Here is a 17,998-nt window from a genome sequence, read left to right as displayed (position 1 = left end):
AAAGCCGTTTTGAAACCAGAACTTGGAGCAGACGCCAGCCACGTGCCTTCCCAGCTAACAGAGGTTTTCTGGACGCCATTGGCCATCCTCCAGTGAAGGTACCCGATTGCTGATGCGTTACCTTGGACACTTTATGGCCTTAAAACTGTAACTGTGGAACCAAATAAACCCCCTTTTTAAAAGCCAATGCATTTCTGGTGTTTTGTATTCGGCAACATTAGCAAACTAGAACACATAATAAGAGAGAAAATAAATTTCCTCAAATTTATTATTGACAAAATTCAAAATATAAAAACAAACAATTGAGGGAAAGTATCTGATTCCAGCAGAATACTGTGCAGCCTCCAGGGAAGAGGGGAGGAAGAGGCTGGTAAATGTGATAAATACCAGTGGCTGCTCTCTCTGAGTGGGGTTATCACCACCCATCCCTGCCTTGTGGCAGGCAGGACTGGGGTCTGGCCTGGGAGTAGCTTGCTGGTGCCAGAAAGAGACATAAAAATCCCAAGATGGAGGAGCTGTGCGCGGTCTGATCGCTTATCACTGTTTTGGTCAGCTACTTCAAGTGGCTGAGGGCCCAGCTCAGAGAGCGGCCACTGTTCCAACCACACTGGACAAAGGTGTTGGAGGAGACTTAGTGATGGTAGCTTTCTCATTGCTGCGGAGGACGGCTGAAGGGCTGCACTGGCTGGGCAGTTGCTGGGACAAGAAAATACAGCTTTGAGGAGCGGTGGAAGAAGTTCCTGGCACCTTCCTGTCCCCTCTCCAGGGCAGTTTGGGCCCAGCTGACACTCCATTTGAGCGTCCCTGGCCTTGTTCTGGCTGGGAAAGACTGACACGGGAAACTCCTCTCTGGCAGAATTTACCTTCCAGACAAAAGCAGCTTGAGACAACGAAAGTCATGGCAGAAACAACTGAGTCAGGGGACTGGAGCAAAGGCCTTCCTGCTTTAAGTCCTGCAGTGAAACACCAGGGAGAAGGAGAAGGTCTGTCTCCTGGGAAGTCGAGGGGGCACTGGAACTCCTGTAAACAGGGAACTCCTAAGGCCACTAGCAAGCACAACCCAAAGACAGTTCACAGACCCCAAAAAGACAGGGTGGACCCTGCACTTCGCATTCACCTTGGACTGACCTTCCGGATAGGAGGGCTGAACTCTGAAGGAGAGCACCAGCCAATGCAAAACCAATTTGCAAAGAAGGTGAAAGGTGTTTTTTTCCTTAGGTTTCCTTGTTTTTTTGTTAGCTTCTGACACTCAAGAAAATCTGTCATATCATCGGCTGAATACAAACTCAATAAACAGATATCTCAGGGAATAAATCCCAGAGTTAACATTTTAAACTACTAAAATGTACAGTGTGCAACAAAAGAATAAAAGTCAAAGAAAGAAACAGGAAATGTGGACCATCCACAGGAAGAGGACAAAAATCCAGAAAACATCATCAAAGAATATCAGACCATGGACATACCAGACAAAGACTTTTTAAAAAAAAGACCTTCAATATTTCAAGGAAACGAAGGAAGATACAAAGAAGGAACTAAAGATATTAGGAAAACAATGAATGAACAATATTAAAACCTCAGTAAAAAGTTAGACAGTTCTAAAAGGAACCACACAGAATTACTGAAGTTGAAAACCACAATAAGTGAAATGAAAAATGCCCAGGAAGGTTTCAACAGCAAACTGGAACTGGCAGAAGAAAGAATCAGTGAAATCAAAGACAAGGCAATTGAAATAGGTCAGGCTAAGGAGTAGAAAGAAACAGAATTATAAAAAATGAAAATAGCCTATGAGACCTCTGGGACCATCAAGCATACAAATGTATGTTTTACATTAGTCCCAGAAGGAAAAGAAAGAGAGAAAAGAATGGAAGGAATATTGAAAGAAAACTTCCCAAACTTAGCAAAAGACATGACTATGCACATCCAAGAAGCCCAGAGAACACAGAACAGGATAAATTTGAAGAGAAGTGCACTCTGATACGTAGCAATCAAACAGTCGAATACAAAGGACAAGGAGAGAGTTCTGGAAGCTGCAAGAGAAAAGCAGTGTTTTATTTACAATTAAATTAAGTGCATATATCTCATCAGAAACCATGGAGGCAAAAGGGAGTGGGATGAAATACTTAAAAGTATTGACAGAAAACAATCACCAACCAAGCATTTTATATCTGGCAAGACTTTTCTTTTAAAAATGAGGGAGAGGAGGCGGGGCAAGATGGCAGACTGGTGAGCTGTATGTTTTAGTTACTCCTCCAGGAAAGTAGGTAGAAAGCCAGGAACTGCGTGGACTGGACACCACAGAGCAATCTGACTTTGGGCATACTTCATACAACACTCATGAAAACGTGGAACTGCTGAGATCAGCGAAATCTGTAAGTTTTTGCCGCCAGGGGACCCACGCCCCTCCCTGCCAGGCTCAGTCGCGTGGGAGGAGGGGCTGTCAGCTCCGGGAAGGAGAAGGGAGAACTGCAGTGGCAGCCCTTCTCAGAAACTCATTCTACTGATCCAAACTCCAACCATAGATAGACGGAGACCAGACACCAGAGAATCTGAGAGCAGCCAGCCCAGCAGAGAGGAGACAGGCATAGAAAAAAAACAACACGAAAAACTCCAAAATAAAAGCAGAGGATTTTTGGAGTTCTGGTGAACATAGAAAGGGGAAGGGCAGAGCCCAGGCCCGAGCTCAGGCCCTGAGGCGCATATGCAAATCCCGAAGAAAAGCTGATCTCTCTGCCCTGTGGACCTTTCCTTAATGGCCCTGGTTGCTTTGTCTCTTAGCATTTCAATAACCCATTAGATCTCTGAGGAGGGCCCTTTTTTTTTTTTTTTTTTTTTAATCCATTTTTCTTTTTCTAAAACAATTACTCTAAGAAGCCCAATACAGAAAGCTTCAAAGACTTGCAATTTGGGCAGGTCAAGTCAAGAGCAGAACTAGGAGAGCTCTGAGACAAAACGCAATAATCCAGTGGCTGAGAAAATTCACTAAACACCACAACTTCCCAAGAAAAGGGGGGTGTCCGCTCACAGCCATCATCCTGGTGGACAGGAAACACTCCTGCCCATCGCCAGCCCCATAGCCCAGAACTGCCCCAGACAACCCAGTGTGATGGAAGTGCTTCAAATAACAGGCACACACCACAAAACTGGGCGTGGACATTAGCCTTCCCTGCAACCTCAGCTGATTGTCCCAGAGTTGGGAGGGTAGAGCAGTGTGAATTAACAAAGCCCCATTCAGCCATCATTTCAGCAGACTGGGAGCCTCCCTACACAGCCCAGCAGCCCAGAACTGCCCTGGGGGGACAGCACTCACCTGTGACATAGCACAGTCATCCCTCAACAGAGGACCCGGGGTGCACGGCCTGGAAGAGGGGCCCACTTGCAAGTCTCAGGAGCCATACGCCAATACCAAGGACTTGTGGGTCAGTGGCAGAGACAAACTGTGGCAGGACTGAACTGAAGGATTAGACTATTGCAGCAGCTTTAAAACTCTAGGATCACCAGGGAGATTTGATTGTTAGAGCCACCCCCCCTCCCTGACTGCCCAGAAACACGCCCCATATACAGGGCAGGCAACACCAACTACACACGCAAGCTTCGTACACCAATTGGACCCCACAAGACTCACTCCCCCACTCACCAAAAAGGCTAAGCAGGGGAGAACTGGCTTGTGGAGAACAGGTGGCTCGTGGACGCCACCTGCTGGTTAGTTAGAGAAAGTGTACTCCACGAAGCTCTACATCTGATAAATTAGAGATAAGGACTTCAATTGGTCTACAAATCCTAAAAGAACCCTATCAAGTTCAGCAAATGCCACGAGGCCAAAAACAACAGAAAATTATAAAGCATATGAAAAAACCAGACGATATGGATAACCCAAGCCCAAGCACCCAAATCAAAAGATCAGAAGAGACACAGCACCTAGAGCAGCTACTCAGAGAACTAAAGATGAACAATGAGACCATACTATGGGAGACAAAGGAAATCAAGAAGACCCTAGAAGAGCATAAAGAAGACATTGCAAGACTAAATAAAAAAATGGATGATCTTATGGAAATTAAAGAAACTGTTGACCAAATTAAAAAGATTCTGGACACTCATAGTACAAGACTACAGGAAGTTGAACAACGAATCAGTGACCTCGAAGATGACAGAATGGAAAATGAGAGCATAAAAGAAAGAATGGGGAAAAAATTGAAAAAATCGAAATGGACCTCAGGGATATGACAGATAATATGAAACGTCCAAATAGAAGACTCATTGGTGTCCCAGAAGGGGAAGAAAAGGGTAAAGCTCTAGGAAGAGTATTCAAAGAAATTGTTGGGGAAAACTTCCCAAATCTTCTAAACAACATAAATACACAAATCATAAATGCTCAGCGAACCCCAAATAGAATAAATCTAAATAAACCCACTCCGCGACATATACTGATCACACTGTCAAACACAGAAGAGAAGGAGCAAGTTCTGAAAGCAGCAAGAGAAAAGCAATTCACCACATACAAAGGAAACAGCATAAGACTAAGTAGTGACTACTCAGCAGCCACCATGGAGGCGAGAAGGCAGTGGCACCATATATTTAAAATTCTGAGTGAGAAAAATTTCCAGCCAAGAATACTTTATCCAGCAAAGCTCTCCTTCAAATTTGAGGGAGAGCTTAAATTTTTCACAGACAAACAAAGGCTGAGAGAATTTGCTAACAAGAGACCTGCCCTACTGGAGATACTAAAGGGAGCCCTACAGACAGAGAAACAAAGAAAGGACAGAGAGACTTGGAGAAAGGTTCAGTACTAAAGAGATTCGGTATGGGTACAATAAAGGATATTAATAGATAGAGGGGAAAAATATGACAAACATAAACCAAAGGATAAGATGGCTGATTCAAGAAATGCCTTCACGGTTACAACGTTGAATGTAAATGGATTAAACTCCCCAATTAAAAGATATAGATTCGCAGAATGGATCAAAAAAAATGAACCATCAATATGTTGCATACAAGAGACTCATCTTAGACACAGGGACACAAAGAAACTGAAAGTGAAAGGATGGAAAAAAATATTTCATGCAAGCTACAGCCAAAAGAAAGCAGGTGTAGAAATATTAATCTCAGATAAAATAGACTTCAAATGCAGGGATGTTTTGAGAGACAAAGAAGGCCACTACATACTAATAAAAGGGGCAATTCAGCAAGAAGAAATAACAATCATAAATGTCTATGCACCCAATCAAGGTGCCACAAAATACATGAGAGAAACACTGGCAAAACTAAAGGAAGCAATTGATGTTTCCACAATAATTGTGGGAGACTTCAACACATCACTCTCTCCTATAGATAGATCAACCAGACAGAAGACCAATAAGGAAATTGAAAACCTAAACAATCTGATAAATGAATTAGATTTAACAGACATATACAGGACATTACATCCCAAATCACCAGGATACACATACTTTTCTAGTGCTCATGGAACTTTCTCCAGAATAGAACATATGCTGGGACATAAAAAAAGCCTCAATAAATTTAAAAAGATTGAAATTATTCAAAGCACATTCTCTGACCACAATGGAATACAATTAGAAGTCAATAACCATCAGAGACTTAGAAAATTCACAAATACCTGGAGGTTAAACAACACACTCCTAAACAATCAGTGGGTTAAAGAAGAAATAGCAAGAGAAATTGCTAAATATATAGAGACGAATGAAAATGAGAACACAACATACCAAAACCTATGGGATGCAGCAAAAGCAGTGCTAAGGGGGAAATTTATAGCACTAAACGCATATATTAGAAAGGAAGAAAGAGCCAAAATCAAAGAACTAATGGATCAACTGAAGAAGCTAGAAAACGAACAGCAAACCAATCGTAAACCAAGTACAAGAAAAGAAATATCAAGGATTAAAGCAGAAATAAATGACATAGAGAACAAAAACACAATAGACAGGATAAATATCACCAAAAGTTGGTTCTTTGAGAAGATCAACAAGATTGACAAGCCCCTAGCTAGACTGACAAAATCAAAAAGAGAGAAGACCCATATAAACAAAATAATGAATGAAAAAGGTGACATAACTGCAGATCCTGAAGAAATTAAAAAAATTATAAGAGGATACTATGAACAACTGTATGGCAACAAACTGGATAATGTAGAGGAAATGGACAATTTCCTGGAAACATATGAACAACCTAGACTGACCAGAGAAGAAATAGAAGACCTCAACCAACCCATCACAAACAAAGAGATCCAATCAGTCATCAAAAATCTTCCCACAAATAAATGCCCAGGGCCAGATGGCTTCACAGGGGAATTCTACCAAACTTTCCAGAAAGAACTGACACCAATCTTACTCAAACTCTTTCAAAACATTGAAGAAAATGGAACACTACCTAATTCATTTTATGAAGCTAACATCAATCTAATACCAAAACCAGGCAAAGATGCTACAAAAAAGGAAAACTACCGGCCAATCTCCCTAATGAATATAGATGCAAAAATCCTCAACAAAATACTTGCAAATCGAATCCAAAGACACATTAACAAATCATACACCATGACCAAGTGGGGTTTATTCCAGGCATGCAAGGATGGTTCAACATAAGAAAATCAATCAATGTATTACAACACATTAACAAGTCAAAAGGGAAAAATCAATTGATCAACTCAATAGATGCTGAAAAAGCATTTGACAAAATCCAACATCCCTTTTTGATAAAAACACTTAAAAGGTAGGAATTGAAGGAAACTTCCTCAACATGATAAAGAGCATATATGAAAAACCCACAGCCAGCATAGTACTCAATGGTGAGAGACTGAAAGCCTTCCCCCTAAGATCAGGAACAAGACAAGGATGCCCGCTGTCACCACTGTCATTCAACATTGTGCTGGAAGTGCTAGCCAGGGCAATCCAGCAAGACAAAGAAATAAAAGGCATCCAAACTGGAAAAGAAGAAGTAAAACTGTCATTGTTTGCAGATGATATGATCTTATATCTAGAAAACCCTGAGAAATCGACGATACAGCTACTAGAGCTAATAAACAAATTTAGCAAAGTAGCGGGATACAAGATTAATGCACATAAGTCAGTAATGTTTCTATATGCTACAAATGAACAAACTGAAGAGACACTCAAGAAAAAGATACCATTTTCAATAGCAACTAAAAAATCAAGTACCTAGGAATAAACTTAACCAAAGATGTAAAAGACCTATACAAAGAAAACTACATAACTCTACTAAAAGAAATAGAAGGGGACCTTAAAAGATGGAAAAATATTCCATGTTCATGGATAGGAAGGCTAAATGTCATTAAGATGTCAATTCTACCCAAACTCATCTACAGATTCAATGCAATCCCAATCAAAATTTCAACAACCTACTTTGCAGACTTGGAAAAGCTAGTTATCAAATTTATTTGGAAAGGGAAGATGCCTCGAATTGCTAAAGACACTCTAAAAAAGAAAAACCAAGTGGGAGGACTTACACTCCCTGACTTTGAAGCTTATTATAAAGCCACAGTTGTCAAAACAGCATGGTACTGGCACAAAGATAGACATATAGATCAATGGAATCGAATTGAGAATTCGGAGATAGACCCTCAGATCTATGGCCGACTGATCTTTGATAAGGCCCCCAAAGTCACTGAACTGGGTCATAATGGTCTTTTCAACAAATGGGGCTGGGAGAGTTGGGTATCCATATCCAAAAGAACGAAAGAGGACCCCTACCTCACACCTTACACAAAAATTAACTCAAAATGGACCAAAGATCTCAATATAAAAGAAAGTACCATAGAACTCCTAGAAGATAATGTAGGAAAACATCTTCAAGACCTTATATTAGGCGGCCACTTCCTAGACTTTACACCCAAAGCACAAGCAACAAACAAAAAAATAGATAAATGGGAACTCCTCAAGCTTAGAAGTTTCTGTACCTCAAAGGAATTTCTCAAAAAGGTAAAGAGGCAGCCAACCCAATGGGAAAAAATTTTTGGAAACCATGTATCGGACAAAAGACTGATATCTTGCATATATGAAGAAATCCTACAACTCAATGACGATAGTACAGACAGCCCAATTATAAAATGGGCAAAAGATATGAAAAGACACTTCTCTGAAGAGGAAATACAAATGGCCAAGAAACACGTGAAAAAATGTTCAGCTTCACTAGCTATTAGAGAGATGCAAATTAAGACCACAATGAGATACCATCTAACACCGATTAGAATGGCTGCCATTAAACAAACAGGAAACTACAAATGCTGGAGGGGATGTGGAGAAATTGGAACTCTTATTCATTGTTGGTGGGACTGTATAATGGTTCAGCCACTCTGGAAGTCAGTCTGGCAGTTCCTTAGAAAACTAGATATAGAGTTACCATTCGATCCAGCGATTGCACTTCTCGGTATATACCCGGAAGGTCAGAAAGCAGTGACACGAACAGATATCTGCACGCCAATGTTCATAGCAGCATTATTCACAATTGCCAAGAGATGGAAACAACCCAAATGTCCTTCAGCAGATGAGTGGATAAATAAAATGCGGTATACACACATGATGGAATACTACACGGCAGTAAGAAGGAACGACCTCGTGAAACATATGACAACATGGATGAACCTTGAAGACATAAAGCTGAGCGAAATAAGCCAGGCACAAAAAGAGAAATATTATATTCTACCACTAATGTGAACTTTGAAAAGTGTAAAACAAATGGTTTATAATGTAGAAGGTAGGGAAACTAGCAATAGAGAGTAATTAAGGAAGGGGGAACAATAATCCAAGAAGAACAGATAAACTATTTAACTTTCTGGGAATGCCCAGGAATGACTATGGTCTGTTAATTTCTGATGGGTATAGTAGGAACAAGTTCACAGAAATGTTGCTATATTAGGTTACTTTCTTGGGGTAGAGTAGGAAAATGTTGGAAGTAAAGTAGTTAGGTTAGTTGTCTTTTTCTGACTCCCTTGTTATGGTCTCTTTGAAATGTTCTTTTACTGTATGTTTTTTTAAATTTTTTTTCTGTTTTTTTATTTTTCATACAGTTGATTTAAAAAAAAAAAGTTTAAAAAAAAAAAAATAAACAAGGGAAAAAATACGCAGAGCCCCCTTGAGAAGCTGGTGGAGAATGCAGGGGTATTGGCCTGCCCCACTGTAATGGTTGCTAACATGCCCACAGACATGGGGAACTGGTGGTTTGATGGGTTGAGCCCTCTACCACAGGATTTGCCCTTGGGAAGACTGTTGCTGCAAAGGAGAGGCTAGGCCTCCCTATAACTGTGCCTAAAAGCCTCCTCCCGAATGCCTCTTTGTTGCTCAGATGTGGCCCTCTCTCTCTACCTAAGCCAGCTTGGCAGGTGAAATCACTGCCCTCCCCCCTATGTGGGATCAGATACCCAGGGTTGTGAATCTCCCTGGCAATGTGGAATATGACTCCTGGGGAGGAATGTAGACCTGGCATCGTGGGACGGAGAACATCTTCTTGACCAAAAGGGGGATGTGAAAGGAAATGAAATAAGCTTCAGTGGCAGAGAGATTCCAAAAGGAGCCGAGAGGTCACTCTGGTGGGCACTCTTACGCACAATTTAGACAACCCTTTTTAGGTTCTAATGAATTGGGGTAGCTGGTGGTAGATACCTGAAACTATCAAACAACAACCCAGAATCCATGAATCTTGAAGACAATTGTATAAAAATGTAGCTTATGAGGGGTGACAATGGGATTGGGAAAGCCATAAGGACCACGCTCCCCTTTGTCTAGTTTATGGATAGATGAGTAGAAAAATAGGGTAAGGAAACAAACAGACAAAGGCACCCAGTGTTCTTTTTTACTTCAATTGCTCTTTTTCACTTTAATTATTATTCTTGTTATTTTTGTGTGTATGCTAATGAAGGTGTCAGGGATTGATTTTGGTGATGAATGTACAACTATGTAATGGTACTGTGAACAACTGAATGTAGGATTTGTTTTGTATGACTGTGTTAAAAAAAAAAAAAAAAAAAAAGAGCCTCCTGAAGTGAAGAAATATTAAGGATGGTTGTACCACCTATAAAACATTATTGCCAAAACTTAGCTTCAATTTACAGGGATACGGAGAAACAAGTTAGACAATAACACAAAAAAGCAGTCAGATAAAACCCAGACTGTGGGACCAGATTTATTAAGTCAATGACATGTTTAAAAACAAGAAAAACAAAGGGGAAGCGACACTGTTCTAAGGTCAAAGAGGCTCATGGGACATAACCAAATGCAATGTGTGGAGTTTCATGGACTCTGATTTGAACAAACTAAGTATAAAAATGTATTTTGAGATAGGGAATTTTGAATATGGACAGAGATATTTAATTTTTTTAAGGAATTACTATGAGTTTTCTTAGAATGATAATGGTATATTATGGAAGAAAATGGCACTACTTTCTGAATTTCATATTGAGGTAATTAGGGATGAAATGCTCTGACGTCTGGGAATTTGCATTAAAAATCCTCTGGGGAAAAAAAAGAAAAAAGGGATCGATGAAGCAAGTGTGGCAAAATGGTTAGTGTGTTGAATCTGAGTGAGTGGGAAATGGGACTCATTAAACTGTTCTCTATCTTTACATGTTTTTAAAAAATTCATAATAAAAAGCAAAACTAAAAACAAAACAAAACACAAAAAATTAATGTGGAGGCACTAATGACACTGCTTAAAAACTTAGGTAGGTGTTCTCATTTTAAAACAATAAATAAGGCATAAAAAGAGATTGTCACCATTTTTAGTTATACAAATCATTTACAGATCTGGGTCTAGAGCCCAAACCTCCTACTTCCTGGTGTGATCTTCCTGTTAAGTGTTTGTGGGTTTGCTCTCAGCTCTGACCCTGTCTTGAGGTTAAGCTTGTCATTTTAACCTGTTGTCGTGGTGTCCTTCTTTATCTTTAAACCTGGCCTGGTGATCTTCATTATCTACAGAATCAGACTAATTGTCTTCCTTCACTTCTTAAAGGCAAAACTCAGCATGTACTAACACTTAACTGATTAGACCACCGGAAGCTATCAATCCAGGAGAACACAATCAATCACTATATCCACAGACATGGGCAAAAACTGTTTGAAGCTCTTAAGGAGGTTTTCTTGCTGTGAGGTCCCACTATGCCAGAGACGCTAGTTACCTACAGAATATCTAAACTTTTTTTCTTGATAACAGAACACCTGTATTTTTTTCGTGGGGGGGGTGCAAAACACCTGGATAAAAACTAGGGATGGCCAATGAGATGTGATGGAAATGCTCAGGATTCCTAGGTGGGGTTCCTAGGAAGGGATTTTAAAGCAAGTTTACCATTCCACACCACCCCCACTATATACTGCCCTTACAAAGAAACCACAGCATGCAACGACTACAATTTGAAGCGAGTTGTCGATACTCTTTTGTCTGTTTCTTTGACTGCCTGTGAACTCACCAAACCCTCTCAGATTTCATATTTAATTCACTTAAGTTAGGGAGAATTATGGTTCATGCTCTAAAGGAATTTCAAAACAAGGTAGAGAATCATTGTCCCTGTGGTATGTGAACCAAAGCCCAGGCTCAATCTGTATCTGTGTTGTTGGGAACAGAATTTCCTCAACATCCTCAAAGGAAACATTACTTCCTAAAAGGAAAAGCATGGTGGAAGCCAACTGTAAATTCAGGGTGCGGTTGGGGCCCACCGCCACAGGGGTTGAAAAACGAGTGCTAAAACCAGAAACTGAATGCAATGAATCAGGTCGAAAGGAGTTCCTATCCCAGCCTGGAAGTCAATAAAATACCCAGAAGAATCTCTTTTTGGTCTCTAACCGTGAAGAAAAAAGAAGAATCACTTTAAAGGGGAGAGTGCAGGCACCGATAATGAATGTGGGCAGTGGCAGCCACCCAGGGCTTCTGGAGGTCAAAGTCCTCCCCCAGGGTGTGAAGCCAGAGCACAAGGCTTTGTGTGGTGTGCTCTCATTTCCTTCTAAATTATTTTCTGATCAAAAATATTTCACAAAGGGAAACTTGCAACCCTAAGGATGTGTGAGAAAGAGGAAGGAAGGAGACCTTGGGAAAGTTTCCATCTTACCAGTGCCACTGGGTCCATCCAACAAGAGAACACTGCCTTTCTGATCCATTGATCAAAATAATCCAAGGCAGGTAAATCCAGAAGGTGGTACAAGAGAAAAGTAGCACAAGGTTAAACAAGATTTGAAAACACAAACAGTGGTAATGGAAATCCTGGTACTAAAGCCAGGAAATTCTTGGTTGGCTGAGAGATCAGGTAATTCTGTTTCCAAAGGCCCATATAATTAACATAACAAACTACAACTATAAAATCCCAATTAATAGCTCTGTGAACAAAAGGACCCAATATAACCACAGTCACCAGCCTGCTCATTATTTTCTTTAAAGTGGCCCAAATTAAGAAAATGACACACCAATGCAATAGGTCAGCAGCAGAAAGAAGGTATGCAACCTTCTTATATGCATATATAACCTATATGCATATATAACCTTCTTATATGCAACCCTGCATATAAGGAATACAGTATCAAAGATGGGAACCTTTCTTATTTAAAGAGTTATTGATCAAAAACAGAGAGTTGGAGAGAAGATCTTTCTGGAGTAGAGGACCTCTATAATTTATCATCCAAACTGGTACACTTGTAAGAGTGAAAAGGGTCATAATTAGTCATAATTACACTTGCCCTGGGACAACAGACACAAACAGAGATTGTCCCAAGCAAACCGTCATCAAGGGCCACAGACAAATGAAAATCACTAATGGGAGGACCAGACAAATATTATATGTTTAATTAACATTAGCATGCTTTTTAAACTCCACTCAAAAAAAAAAACCCTTAAAACCATATTAGATATAATATATAGACATATTAGATAAAAACAACAAAAATACGCAGTATTGAGTAAAGATAAAGAGCTGAGCAGAGAAAGGCACAAAGATGGGCGTAGGGAGGCAGCGAGAGACAGAGAGGCTCGGGGGGTGACACAGAACCAGAAAGGAAGCATTTTAGTTTAGTTCTGAGGCCAAAGTAAACTGCCACATTTCCTGTTTTGTTTTTTTTTTTTAATGGTTTAATGATATGATATTTCCTGCACACAAGGGAACACAGGTAGTGCATGCATCTAAGATATGACACACACTATTAAAATGAGCACTCCTGAGCCCACCACCCACCACTGAGGTGGAGCAGCACCAACCCCACTTCATCACCTGGAACACCCATCAAGAGGAGGGATTTTAACCTCTATCAGTCAAGCATTTTGAAACAGATCCATTGATCAACAACTATTCCAGATTTTATCGCCTTTTTCTGAAAATCGCATGAATTCTACCATGATTAGGATAGTCACATTAGTGCACGGTGGAGGGGAGGGTTTTCCCCATTTTTGTCTTACTTTGCAAGGCAACCCAATGAAGTAAAGCCAGCTGGGCCCCCTCCTCAGCCACAAGGCCGACTCCTTGCCCACCGGTTCACAGTCAGTTGGGAAGGTCCCATGGATAACAGGTGCCATAAACTACTGTAGAAAAGCCCAGAGCTATGTGTGATCCAAAGACTCTCAGCATTGCCCCAAAAGAGGGGGTGCCACACAAGGCAGGAGGTGAGAGAGGTGTCCTCCCCCACCTCTCCATCACTCTTCTCTATCCTCTCACTATTTTAGCCACTCCCTGTGAGCTTCTAAACCGAGAAGAGCACACTCAGGAGGAAAGAGTGTAGCTATCAGCTTTGAGTTAGAGCAGAGAAGGGGCAGGCAAGCATCTGACTGTGCTCTCATCCCTCTTGTGGTGCCCCAGAAAAGGTATAAGTCCCAATTTCCATCCATTTGTGTGGCTTGGATACATGATTTAATCACTCTGAGCCTGTTGCATCACCTGATCATAACCCCTCTCCATCCCCAGGAAAAGGCTAAATCAGATAAAGTATGTGAATATACTTCGTAGCAGTACTTTACTGAATACATGTTCTGTTTTTATTATTAATGTTCGTTAGGATATACTAAGGGCAAGATCAGGGAACAGGGCCAGGACCAAACTCAAGGATATGCTACTCTGTGTTCTGATTAACTGCTTACAAAGAGATAAGTGCATCTTTTCAAAGTCGAAGTTAACTCTTCTTGAGATCTTAGGAAAAGGACTTTAACTTATGCTCAGCGGCCCATCAATGCATCTTGATGTTATGATTCATTCTCATTGAACAAATAAGTTACAGGTGTGTATCACACCAGGTACCCTCCAAGGCACCAGGAATACAGTGATGAACAGGATAAGCAAGGTCCTGCCCTCACAGGGTTAACAGACAATTCCAGGTGGCTCTAACGCTGGGAAAGAAAGAAACAGGGTGCTACCGCCCAGTCTAGCTGGGGGTGGGGTGGGGAGTGGAATGCTGTTTTAGATAGACTGGTCAAGGAAGGCCTCTGCGACAGGGTAAGACTTGAACCAAGAGAAAAAAAAGAGGTTCAGGCAGAGGGAAAAAAGCAAGTACTCCTGAGGCTGGGAAGCACTTGGTGAGTTCAAGAAACTAGAAGGCCAGGATGGCTGAATGCTATAAAGCAGCAGTTCTCAACCTGGTTGCCAGTGGAATCACCACAAGAGCCTAAAGAACTACTGATGCTTGAGTCCACCCTGGAGATGCTGATGTAATCGGGTGCTGCTTGGGCAGAGGGTATTTCCCAGGATCCCCAGGGGTTTCTAATGCACAGCCAAGGCTGAGAGTCCCGATAAGTAAGAATCCAAGTGGGCTCAGAACACAGCTCTCGAGCATTCCAGGACTGAGGTCCTCCTTCTTTAAAAGGTCATTTCACAACATTTGCTCCAGTCAGCAGGTAGACTAAAAGTGGAATGAGGGCCAAGTCAGACAGTATTGCCCACAGGAAGTGTAAATGGCTAATTGCTTCTTAATTTCACTTCACAGTCTGGAAGGAGGCAAGACAGTATGTGTGAAATATTTACTCCCTGGAGGCTTGATTTTTCCTCCTTGAGGAATACTTCTAGGAAAACATTTGTGACTATATCAGCTTAATCCATAACGCTGGAAATTATCTGTGACTTCTGACTTAATGTGTTAAAAAAACAAACAAACAGAAAAGCCATAAATTAATTATAACCATCTCTGTCATGCCATAAAATGCAAAATTAAAAATTAACACAGCATGACTATACACGGGGAGTGAACAGGGTTTACAAACCATGTGTCGAGAAATAATTACCAGCCGAGAATCAGTTCAGCAGGGTTGCTGCCGTCATCTAGCTTATTTTATGGCACATATCATAAAGCAGTAAAATCACCTGTAAAAAGGATGGTTCCTGTAAAAGAAGTAGATGCCCTTAACGATTTTACGCTTGGTGACGGGAAGGACACCAAATTCTTGACAGTGGCTTCCTCTGGGGAAGAACAGAGGGGTCCAAAGGGCACAATTATAAAAAATATGCTATTTCATTCATTTAAAATAATCTGAGGCATACATGACACAATATTAACATGTTAATAAAATCTAGGGAGAGTTACATGAGTGTTTGTTGTATTACTCCGTACTTTTCTGCATTAAAAGAGAGAGAAAGAGAGAACACATTCCTAGGGTAAAAATTCTTCATTTAACACTTCTGCCTAATGTGTTAAATTGGGCAGAAACCTTATAATTATTTCTCACCATCACCGTTTGCCAGTTGCAGTGACAATGCTCCTGAATTCATTAGCATTCATGTCCCTGTTATTTTTATACATCAGCGCTGAGAAGCGCAGTGTTAGTTACTCCCTAGATTGTCTAATTCCCACTCTCCTCCTTTACTCAGTCAAATCACCACCTTAAGTTCCTCTCTGTAGGTTTTCCTAAAAGCAATACAGAAAGAAGGATCAGTAAGACGGTCTTCACAATCTGGATGATCGCCAAGGAAGAGCCCTCCGGGGGTCACAGTTCCACCAGAAACTTTATGCTGATTTAGAGGCTTCTGGTCAACCTTTACTCATTTACGTTTCAGCTCTTTAATTTATGCTTCCAAGTCAGAGGGGAATATAACTTCAGGTTCGTCTACATCCTTAAAGGATAATTCATAGTCCTTGTGCTAAGTCAGGCCCAATCAAGTGCAAGTAATAATCAAAAATGATAGTTGAGTTTTGCTAGGGGGAAAAAAAGATGGAAGCTGAAAGTTTTAAAACTTTCATTTTAAAGTGATATTTTCACCCTGAAATTTTTATCAATTTTACAGCAGTAGAAAAGTATTTCCCTCCTGCAAGAAGGTGAGGTGGGAAAGAAACAGAGCTAGAAATTCTAACAAGCTCAACAATAAATTTTAAGAGGGTTGACTGAGGTGGTGAAATACAGTAAATAAAATCCAGTGTATTGAACAGCAGGGAGTCATATACTGCGACGCTGCGGCACCTCTTTAAAGGAACATCACAAATAAAACTTAAATTCACATAAAAGCTTTTATAGTATATACCCCTGGATCAACACTAGTATTACATCTAAAAATAAATGTTTGGGGGAAGTTTAATTGCCAAGTGTGTCTTAGACTATAAAAAGAACATAAAGTAGAAAAAAAGCCCAACACCCTGCATACTTTGATGGTTGAAGAATGTTATCCCAACTTTGAATCCCACAGCCCGACAAAAGCACCTACCCAAACAATTTACTTCTCCACAATATCATATAATGGAAAATCTACTCCAGGTTGACAGAGGATATGCCCCTAGGTGGTCATTTCACCTCTCTTTGCCCTGATGCCCCATATTCTTTAAAACAAGGGAAGCATAAACTAACAGCATGTGGGCATCTTATCGTAAAGATCTCAACTTAAAGACCACGACTGGACTGGTCACTTTCCAAGCATCTTAACTCATATTGAATCTTCCCAACCACCCTGAAGGTGGTACCATCCACATTTCATAGGTGATGAAACTGTGTGTCCAACATCACAGAAGTAATAAGCAGTGAGGTCAGGATTAGAAATCAGAGATATTCAAGGTAAAAACTTATCCTCCTTGCTTTATACTCCACCCAAGTTTACAGAACAGTAAGAGGATGAACATACCTGTAGAGATTTTAGCTCTCTGCAGAAAGGGACCAGGGAAAGATTCTAATGCCAGCCTTCTCAGGTCACCATGACTATCTCTTGTCACTAGGTACTATTTCTGAAAATTCACTCTGCTAGCTTCCAAGAGCCTAAGTGGCTCTGTCGTACTTTCCATGATTCTTCCCACAAAGCTCTTCATTATCACCACCACATCTTACCATTTCTCCAGGCTACAACCACCACCATGAAAAAAACAGAAACGTCAACTACTGCATTGTTTTAAAACTGCCTTCCTGGCCAAAGCAGTACCAAAAACAACTGGATGGATGGACAATTTTTGTTAACTTGCTAAATACAGGTGACCTAAATATACCTTCTCACTGAGGTGCCCCGATGCATAGATAGTCACACAGGTGGGAGAGCCAAAAATGGGCAGAGGGCAGAGTTTAGCAAGAAGCACCTCAAATAAAATTGTAAACAGCAAACTCAGTAACCTTAACTGACTTATTTAATAGCTTTTGGATGAACTCTGTGCAGAACATTCAAACAATATCATCTCAAGGAAGCACAGTTACATTCTTACCCTCCAAAACAAAGAAATAATATTTTCAGAAAGTGACCTGGAATGTTCTCTTTTCCTCCCATCTTTCACATGCCCTATCCAATCTCTTTCAGGAAACCTTGCCTGATTACTCTCCATCCACTGTGGTATCTCCTTTATCCTGTGTTTCCTCTGAATTTCCAGATAATATTATGTGCTCTTTTGTGAGACCCTATATCATTTCACAAGGAAGTATCTCTGGACTCTGTGAAGGGTGGAAAAGAGATAGAGAATTACTGCTGTCAGGAAGGTGTGCCACCCTGGATAGACTGGAGTTATGAGCTACCTAAGAGATATATCTTGTTTGGGAAGCAAGAGAGAAGTCTGGGGAGGGAAATTCATGAAGGGGGAAGGTAGCATTTCAGTGGACTTCAGATGACAAGTTACAT

The 17,998-nt window shown here is 40.7% G+C and overlaps 1 protein-coding gene across 5 annotated transcripts in view; it reads right to left on the bottom strand.

Annotated features, from left to right (window-relative positions):
- The window catches only part of CSGALNACT1 (chondroitin sulfate N-acetylgalactosaminyltransferase 1), a 369,285-nt gene that overhangs the window by 301,422 nt on the left and 49,865 nt on the right, over positions 1-17,998 (bottom strand). The window lies entirely within an intron of this gene.

Source organism: Choloepus didactylus, chromosome 20, assembly GCF_015220235.1.
Source record: "Choloepus didactylus isolate mChoDid1 chromosome 20, mChoDid1.pri, whole genome shotgun sequence".
Lineage (NCBI taxonomy): Eukaryota > Metazoa > Chordata > Mammalia > Pilosa > Megalonychidae > Choloepus > Choloepus didactylus.
This window is presented reverse-complemented; position numbering and strand designations above follow the sequence as displayed.